This window comes from Perna viridis, chromosome 6, assembly GCF_037379345.1.
Source record: "Perna viridis isolate PV_CMFRI_1.1 ecotype Kerala chromosome 6, ASM3737934v1, whole genome shotgun sequence".
NCBI classification, from domain to species: Eukaryota; Metazoa; Mollusca; class Bivalvia; order Mytilida; family Mytilidae; genus Perna; species Perna viridis.
The window spans coordinates 2,749,030-2,759,947 of NC_142450.1; positions in this window are offsets into that span (position 1 = coordinate 2,749,030).

A 10,918-nucleotide genomic window follows, 5' to 3' on the forward strand; every position below is an offset into this window, starting at 1 on the left:
TACTCATCTAGTTCCCATTTCCCATGTATGTCACTGTTCTACTGGCTTAAAGAAAAAAACACGAATAAATAGGAACATTATCATTCAAAACATTGACAAAGCTGTATCCTTAATGTTTGTCAAGTCCATAATATTTTGGAAAGAATCAATATCGACCAGCCTTTGATTAACACTTGGATGAATGGCAAATACGTTTAAAATTTTTTAGTTGTAATAATGGCTATCAGATTTTTCTGGTTTTATTATAAAACATGACCGTAGATCTACAAACCTCAAAAAAGTAGTTGATCGTAGAACTTTAGATTTCGTATAGGATAAACAATTTACATACTGATTAACGAACGGCCTTTTCGTGAGAAAAAACCGGATACCATCGCAATATTAATGGTCCAGGCTTGGTAGAGACATTGCAGCTGGAAATGGTGGTTTTTACTAGGTATTGTAATGCTCAACCTCCTCTTACATTTCGGGTAATTATTTCAGGTATTTTATAATACAAGCAGGCAACACAAACTGTATACAGAGATAATAAAAATTAGAAAAAACTTGGTCACATTAAATGGAAATATTTTCCCAAAAAAAACCTAAAACATGTTATTCAGAAAAAAATAACCTGTAGGAAATGGCATAAAAGTATCCATCAAAATAAATAAAATTGTTGTTCGAGGTTTAACTTAAACATTTGCTATATTTTAAAAAATAAAAAAAAGGAAATAGATTAAGCTTCTACTACATGTACTTCATGGTTTGAGGATTTGAGGAGGTACACCAAGGCTAAGACACAAAACTCTTGTAATAATTTCCAGTGTCATCAAAACCCGTCGAGCTTGTTTTGAGACAGGTTAGTATGAATCTAATTTACTTAGATGCCTGCCTGCACGACATTTACATGAAATGGTTTTTACTAACGTTAAAATAAATGATTGTTACGGTTTTGACAAAGTTAACACTTAACATCTCGATATATCTGACAATTTGTTTATTACAATTTAAGAAGTATATAGTATGTAGATTAAAGATGAACAATGTTGAGTACTTTATTCATCATTAAATCTACAACTTATTTACTAAGTGTGGTGGACGTGTTTTTAATTAAATATGTATCAAATCGTTTTGAGAACATAACTCAACGAAAGTCTGGGGTGGTACTTTTCCATCGTGTGGCGATCTAGGTTCTCCCCCATCTAAGAAGGTGATTACAAATAGACGTAACCTGTGTTACATTCCGCGGTAATTAATTCTGCCTCCTTTTTATCCTATATTAGATTTAATTTATTTTTTCCACTCTCCACAACTAAAATGCAATTTTTAACATGCTCGCAAAATATCGAATTTTAACAAACTTAATTTTTCTATTTATTCCACTCATTAATGAAGACAAATCTACATTCAATACCCTCAAATCTAGGACGATTTTTAACAGTTTTTTTTGCATATATGCATTAGGAACCTAATTAAAGACGACTGAAGTTGGAGGTGACCAAACCTATCAGATTTTCATATTCACATTTAAAAAATAATGTCTCCTTTTTCGATGAATTGATTTTTATGACATTGACTGGAATATTGCTTATTAATCTAGTTATGGTGGACGAATGAAAACCATTGCTGGTTTCCTTAAAATGTTGAAACGTCTACTTTGTTTGTTTACCTTGTATAGAAGATTTCCTCTTAGACATTACGGAAGTCATGAGGTAGCTTCGTATAATTTGTTTTTAATTCTGAATATTCAAATTAAATCAAATAAACTGTTTATATGCTAAAACATTTAGTTTAAGTTGAGGCATTTTTAAGATGGGTAGGGGTAGCAATTTTCCACCTAGCTTGAATCTGAAAAGTTCTAATATTTATTACTTGGGCACATTTTAAAGCTCAGACAATATATTAATGTACCGTATCACACAAAATCTTATTTAAACTACGGTATTCTGAAAAAGACAATATCGGGTAAAATATAAGAAAATTCTGGAAATTGGAAAATTACCATTTTTCCAATTTTGTAATAATTGTCACGCCAAAGGAGAATCTAAACCACTGAATTGATCGGATATATTGGGTACGTCATAATCTTAATTATGAAAGCCGAAAATATACGTTCTAAAATGGAAGTATGCTGTGAATAAAAATTCTGTTTGATACCGAGACCAATTTCCTCAGGGTAACATTTTTAACATTTTATTTAAATCCTTTTTTGAAAATCACGTTTTGGTAGTCTATTTATGAAGAAAATTAAATTATCTATTTAAAGATAGTCAAGACTTTTGACCGAAAATTTGAAAATCCCATTTTTTTTTTTTTTGTGCTGAAGCATTAATACTCTAGGGGTTTTGAAATTGAAAAATTTGTCGATTTAAGCGATTTTTTGGTAGGTAGGGGTATATATTTTTTTTCATTTTACCGCAAAACCCTAAGTGTTACCGCAACTTTCTTGGTGCCATTGTAAGGCTGAGACTTTGGGCTATACAATGTTACCTAAATGCGTTTAGTCTGTTTACACAAGCTATCCCAGGAAGGCTTAGACGCTCAAACAATTGAGTCATATAAATCTTGAATTTTTGACCCACTGGGGTACAAATATAGGCTTATACTGAAAAAGAATCCGAGAATATTCTTTGCACTAGTAGCCGAAATTTTTACTGAATCGGCCATTTCCTACTTAACATCTACTGAAAACTCTTGACAAATTTAATTTCAGTAGTTTTAAGAGTTTCAGTGCCTTTTCAGTGGAAATTCAGTGCAAATTCAGTATCTGTCGTTAAGAGTTGTCAAAAGCAATTTCAGTAAATTCAGTAGCTTCACTCAACATAGATCAGTAGTGTTATGAGTGTTCAGTATTTTCTGTCAAGGGAAAACAAGTATATGTCTAGTATTGTTAAGTGCACACAATTTCTACAGACTAACACTATATTTATACTAGAATTATACATTAAATCAGATTGAGTTACCTCCCTTAAATTAAATCTATACTATTAAATAAGAAGAGTGTTTTGTTTGGTCGAGGTTTATATCTTCTATATTCTTCTACAGAGTATGCTTTTGTTATAATTATATGCCCTAACCAGTGTAGTTTTTCGCTAATAAATATCACCTCTCTCTGCGACGTTGGGGGGTTTTGGGGGCAAAAAATTAAAAACAAAGTACGGACTTTTTACCGTTTCCGATTTAAAACTACAATCCACATTTCATTTCCGCTTTTCAAAGCACGCTTGCAGATTGACTGATTGAAGACTCGCTGTAATTAAAATGCAAGGAGAATCAAAATATGACAAAGTGTTGCTTGCATTGCATGACCGATATCGGTGTCAAAGTATTGCACAAGTTCGGCATTTCGTATTCTGGTCTGTTACAAACAAACAACTTTTTAAACAATGAAAGGGAAAATAACGTGCAGTGTATCAGTCATCAAGTAAAATTGTGTCAGCAAGCTACATTGCATTCAAGAATGTTTTATTCTTTTGACGACCGGCCGTGGCCGTCACATTTTGTTAAGACTGCATTGTACATGTGTAACATTAATCCCTTCAAGATAACAACAAAAACACATACACCTGAGTCACTTTTTGCAATTTTCACAATCTTTTCTGCCTACATCTGAAAATGCCTCCCCGTCCAATATGGCCCTCAGACCGAGCCCAGACTACATTGTAGTATACCCCTTGATAACATATACAGTAGTTCGGTCGCTTGTTTTTTTAATTTTGAAAATTGGTGGGTACCACCCCCAAAAGTCGCCCCCATACGTATTGCAATATTCTACTTGTATCACGATACGTATCGCGATATAATTTATACAACATCCCCTCAATTTGTGTCGGTACGTAAGGTGAATCGTTTCCCCTTATGACATAACAATTAACATTGTAGGATAAGGGCCCATTTCAAGATATTTTTCAAGTTGGAATTTCTAGGCCTTTAGATGAAAAACAAAAATTGGCGGGCACCATACCCAAAAGTCATGCATGATATAATATGAGGATAGGCATGGCCTAATGGCGATCGCTGCATTCAGTATTAACGTCAAACATTTCAAAATTGAAAAGTCCGTGATATGATGTCGACGTCTTTTGCGAAAATAAACGTCATAGTGTGACGTCATTTGTCTGCTTGGAGCGTATTTCTTCATTTTTTAACGTTTTCCAACTTGACGTGTGATGCAAAGTTTACCATATGATTTGTATTCTTAACCTATTCGATTACGCTACAAAACATATTTTCAAACATCTTTTTATTTATTTTATTGGGTTTCCCCGGAAAGTTGTCCTTCCTGTATTTGACTTCTTTTGCTGCTGAAATTACACTTCCCACTTCTGGTAGCTGACGATCAAAAATCAGTTGGACCATAGTACAGTTAAAACTTTTTAAGATTAACGGAACAAACCCTGCTGCTCGAAATATTTCCTACCATTCTTTCCCCGAGCATTTCACTTGGAATCAGAGTTCACATTCATGGTCAGTTAGGAAAAAGGGCTATGTGATAGGAAGACTATACCGTGCCAACCCAGCAGAAGGTGAGAGATTTTATTTAAGGCTTCTTCTCCGCCATACTTCAGGAGCAACATGCTATGAAGATCTCAAAAAACTAGATGACGGTTCTGTATGTACAACATTTAAGGAAATTGCTATGAAACGAGGGTTTCTGCAAAATGATGAAGAATGGCTTGATTACCTCTCAGAAGCCTCTGCAATTACTTCACCAGCACAAAGTCGTTTACTCTTTGCTACTATTCTACTGTTCTGTGAACCATCAGAACCAGGTAAACTGTGGCAGCAATTTCATGAAAGCATGTCGGAAGACATTTCTATTTTGTCAGAGTTAACAGATATGACTATAAGTTGACAAGCATTTTATCCTGTGAGGGGACTTGGCAATTTTGGTCAAGAAATACTAATCTAGAACACAATCATGAAAAAATAGCCGGCCTTTACCATATATAAAACTAGAAAATAAATTTTGTACATGTACTTCATGTTCGTAACTAATGTATTCTCGCATTTATTGGCACTAAAAATTACTCTTTTGGCCAGTTCAAAATCTAAACATATACAAATGTAGTCTGACCCGGCCTTATCGACAGACACCCATCAGAATCAAACGATTGTCCCGCAATCAATTTTGCATTTTCTCAACAAAATGAGAAAGACTTACAGGAGTACCCCGTCGTTCGCATTTATGCCGTGTAAGTATCTACCTCCACATTCAAGCTTACAAAAATCCAGTCTAAATTAGGTCAGTTTTACCTACATGCCCTCATGAATAACTTATGTTCAATTTTACATTCGAGTTCATAATTATCTCAGCAACTATATATTGTACGATAATTAAACATTGCATACTTAGTATGTCTCCCCCACTTGTTGGTGGGGGGGATTATTGTTTTTTTTTGTCATTTTTGTCTATCCGTCACAAAGATTGCAAACACATCTCCTCCTTAACCGCTGAACCATATGTAGTTGGGCATATTACCAGGAAATTTCGATCTGTTAATTTTTTTTATGAGTAATAGCCCTTTGGACTAAAAATTTTTACATTATTCAAGGAATATATTTGTAAACACAATTTCTCCTAAAGCGCTTGGTATAGAATTTAATGAAACTTCATGAAACAAGCACATTATATTTAGATACTACCAGGAAATTTCGATCCGTGAAATTTTGTAGGAGTTATGTTTTTTGTTTGTTTTTTTTTTACTTCAAGGCACATGTTATCTCAAAGATACATGTACACTTGGTTTTTTTATAGTTTATTTTAAAGTGCAAATTTAAAGTGTAGTTACTAAGGGTCTCGTAAGGACGGCTAAATTTGGTGGGCTCTAAATCATAATTATTTTTCTTATTTTCTTTATCACAGTAAGATAAATAAATATATATATAAATAAATAAACTAACAAATTAATTAATAAATGAAGAAAAAAAAATTATCATTATTTATCAGTAATAAAATGATTAAAATTGCAATTCGGGATAAATATAGAATAATTCTAAGGAAAAAAACAATTGAGCTAAGTTAACAATTTGAAAATGCCAACAGGTCCGTAGACTTGTGGAAGCCTATGATAATAAAATCTATATAAATAATTCAGTAATCGGTTTTTTACAAGAGAGCTGAAAAACGATAACCGATTTTTTTTAATCAGGTCATTTTAAAACGTTACACCAGACGTTTATTATTTTAATCAAAGGGGCATATGTCAATATATATGAAATGGATTATTATAATAGAAAGTTGTAGAATAATAAGGTTACATTTAATTGGTTGTTATCGACCTCCTAGCATAAATATAAATTTAAGGAAAAATAAATGTCCATAAGTTCTAAAAAAAATCTGATTTTTTATATGTATGTGAAAAAAATGTGTGAGAAACTCCGCCAAACTTAGACAATCATCTTTGTCACATATAGTAACGTTAGGGAAAATGTCTTATTTAGATGTTCTTTATTTCAAAACGCGATTCACCCCCGTATTAATCATTTCAGTGAACACGCCCTGGGGATACATTTGTGTATATAGGGGACAGGCGGTACAATAAACAAACGTGTCAACTTCCCATCAATTAAATTACAACCATGTTAATTAGACTGACAATGATATTAAATATATCGAAGCACCTTCCTTTATCTAAATGAAAAAGAAAAAAAGACATTGAAAATGCCTAGACATATTGCATTTTTTTTCTTTTTTTCGTGGATCTATTTTTCTTAGGTCCTGATTAGGTACACGTACAATGCAGTAATAAAACGCTAGTTTACTTGCGAATGTTTCATCTACTTAAAAATCGCTGTAAGATAAATGTGTGAAGGCATCCATTTAGTTAACCTAATACACTGTCCCCAGCCAAGTCTAAGTGTGAAGTTGTGTTTCATTTTTCAAACAAAAATAAGTTCTCACAATGTATATACTTCCATTAAATAGAACTAAATCAATCATTATTTTATTTTAATTGGAGATTTAACTTCATGTATATAGTGGGGCGCTGTCTTTGACTCTTCTAATTTCGTGATCATTTGCGGACAAAATGTGCAGATTACAGATTTAACCGCTTTCCATGGAAACCTCTGAGGCCCTTTTTTCAAATACTCCCGTTCCGCCCCGAAGGTATTTTTAAAAAAAAACTGAATATAAACACCTCTGAGGTACAAATAGAACCAGATGATACCTGTATGTGACGTTCATCATTATACTTGAAATAAATATACGAGTATTAACGCTATTTAGACAATATACCGTACAGCCGCCCCGGTACGTGACAGAGTTCTTGCTATCCGCGAAATCACAATACGGTGCGTCTAAACACATCTAGGCCGCCTTGGTGCACCAAGCTCATGAAACTGCACTAAGGACATAAAGGAACAGTTGTTTTAGCACCAAGACCAATCAGTATGATAAAGTGTAAATAAAAGAACGTACATTATAACACAATGTATATTTACTGCTTAATGTGTGAAAATATTGAATGAAGTGTGCTGTTTAATTCTAATAATGAAAAATGATTATTTTCGATATATATTAAATGCTACACAGAGACATAAAAGTTAATATTTACGCGTGGCACGCGCTATTCTTTGTAGTAGCGGATCACCTTGTTAATTGGTCTTATCAGTCATTTAACTAATAATTGGGTGTTTTTCCGCTAATTAGTGTTAATAAGAGAACGAACGATGTTTTCTTTGATGTTCTGTTATCAATTAATTTTTTTTTTCATAAAAACTTTCATTAACGCTTTCTGAAGTACTATATACGTAAATCACGGTAACAACAACTATAGAAATTGGGTTTTATTCAAAGCCGAGTATGTAGTAGCTTGATTGCATTCTTTTTCATTTATTGTTCAACATTCGCAAGAATAAGCAAATATTTTAAAATACACTCAAATTTTAAATAAAAGATAAAGAAGGTGGCGTCCTTGGGGTTCTGTGGAACAACAAATATGAAAGAGCGCTTGAAATATTGCAAGAGGTAATTATACTTATATCTTATATCAAAGTAGGGAAAAGTGTTATAATTGCTAATGAGACAACTATTCAACATAGTCCAAATTACAAGACGGAAAAATATATTTGCATATTACGTAAACAATGAGAAATTTCTTACAATTTATTTTAGTAAAAGTTGAAAGAACATGGTTACCTTTCCCCCCTAAAAACCCGATAGAATTTATTTGTTAAATATTATAAAACTTTTAAGTTTATTTGTGTCAAATCGGATTATCATAACATAATTTCAAAATATTAAGAGTGTATTTAGAAAATCAATAAGTACAAGTGCAGACAGCATGCAATTTATTAACCTTTAAGAACAGTATAGTTGCAATGACAAAAAACGCTCAAAAATCCTTGACGACATCTTTGGTTCTACAGCACTTGTTACAGCCGACGATTCTGTTGAATTTGATCTCAAACCAAATGATATCGTTCAAAAGCATCCACAGTTTGCCAGTTACTTTAATTCTCGTCTAAAAGATAAACTCTTCGAACATGTTACTTTTCCTAGGAAACAACTAAGTGTCCGAGACCGCCTATGGACCAACAACCAATCCATTAATCATGTCTTTAAAAAGTCAATTAATTGGCAGCCACACAGTCTCCATGACTTAGTTAACAAACTTCATGATATAACCAGAGTAAATTTTGCCGATTTGAAAAGAGCGTTATATGGAACCGGAAATTTAAGCTATTTGGACATTACAATCGACATAAGGTATCACAGCAGTGTTGGTTATCTAAAACAACAGAACAGAAAGATAAACTCTTTCATAAACTTATGAATGACTGTAAAATATCCAACTGTCTCCAAGGCCGCGTCGTTCAAGCAGTCAATAGTAATTTCCAAATTCCGATTCCGCAAAGACTTGCAAAAATGCCAAATCAAAGGAAACGACCAAGTGTGTGCCCTACAAAACTCATCCTTGAAGAATCTATAGCGACAAATCAGGACTGAAATAATATAAAATTGTTAAATTTGTTAACTTTCTCATGCATCTATTTAAGACTTATTCATTTATTGATGTTCGTTTGTTTGTTGGGGTTTAACGTCCGAGCAGCAATATTTCAGCTATATTCAGACTTATTCATTTATTGATAATGAAATCCTAGTATTGTTTATGTTGATATACTGTAAGTTTCATGTCATTGATAGTGATTAATAAATGACTTTTTTTAATGTCGTTACTTATCTTACAAAAATAAAAATGAAAAAAAAAACAAAACAAAACAACAAAAAACAACAAAAAACAACAAAAAAAACCAAAACAAAACAAAGAACAAAAAACAAAAAATCCCAAAAAAACATAAAATAAAAAAACAAATATAATAATTTAATAAAGAAACAAACAAAAAACCCAAAAAGCAAAAAAAAAAAAAAAAAAAAAAAAAACCAAGGAAAAAAATTACAAAAACCTTTTAAATGTAACCAACCCATAAAAACAAGCCCAACGAAATACTGTTACAACAGAATAAACAAAAAGGTGCTATATGTGTATCAGACATGATTAACTATTCCTTCATGGTTCATTAATTTTATTACTAGAAGATTACTAGCCAGTGGCACGTGTCAGTGAATCCTTAACAGATAAATCCGAATTGCAACAAAATTACTTTATATATTTACACAAAAATTAGATAAATGCTTTACTGATGAAAAATTCTATCCGATGGCATGTTCTTGTCATTCATAACATTGTCCTTTCATGTCCTTAGTGCAATTTCATGAGCTTGGTGCACCAAGGTGGCCTAGGTGGTGTTTAGACGCACCCATCACAATATACCTATTACTTTAATTAATAAGAGATTAACATGATGACGTGTAAAATGATAATATTATACCATTGACCTTCAATTTTGTTACAGATCCATGGTAATACATTGTGTTCCTATGAAAGATTAATTTTAAAAAATGATAGTTTTCTTCTTTTCTTTTATGATGTGTGTGTTTTATTTATTCATTTTAAAATAATAGAAATTATAAAAGAAATGAGTAGATTACAATCCAGAATAATCATATGTTTAAAGTTAACAAATACTATCAACTCCGGTAGAGAAACAAAAATATAATTCAGGCCTTTAAAAAAGATATGAGAGATGAGTTCCCAACGTAGCAGAAGAAAGGAAGTGCGGACGGACGGAAGGACAGACACCCCATCACTATATTTCCCCACTTTGCAAGTTGGGGTATAAAAACGATCTATAAACATCTGACCATTTACTGATATGGTTTAACTTCCCTCATCAGAAAGAACGAGAACGACATACCAATCGAACAGACCCTGCTCTGAACTAGTCGCACAGTCAAGATAAAGGAAGTTGACAATCTCGCTTGCACCGAAAAAAAATATTGTGCCTGGCTAGGTTGACAGAAAGAACGAGAACGACTTTACCAATCGAACAGACCCTGCTCTGAACTAGTAGTACTGTCAAAATCAATGAAATTGACACTTTCGCTTGCACCGAAAGCAGTGCTTGCCTAGGTATTTGTAAAAATATGTAACATACAAGTTTTACGGGACGCGTATTCATAATTAGTAGCGGATGTTTCACGTGTGATGATTTTTAGATGCAAAACTTTGCATGATAACACAAAAAATAATAATAATAAACTGTGTAGTTGACGCTAATACGCCTCCGTGGTTACATGTTTGACATCTGCCTACACTAAAGGTTTGTGAAATATCTCCCTTTTTGTCTAGTAAGACCATGTTGAATCGATGTTGGAACTTGTTAACAGCAAAATCGATCATCATCTGAAATGTAAGCGGATTGCTTCTATGGTTTATAAGCTTTTCATTTTTAAAACGGTAGTTTAGGTGAACTACTAAGATTTTAAGTGAACATGCCTTTTGTGTTTATTGGTGTCATAAAGGAGTTAGTAACACGGGACTATAGAGGTTAAAGATATCTCTTCTTACAGTGTATAATTATTGACCTT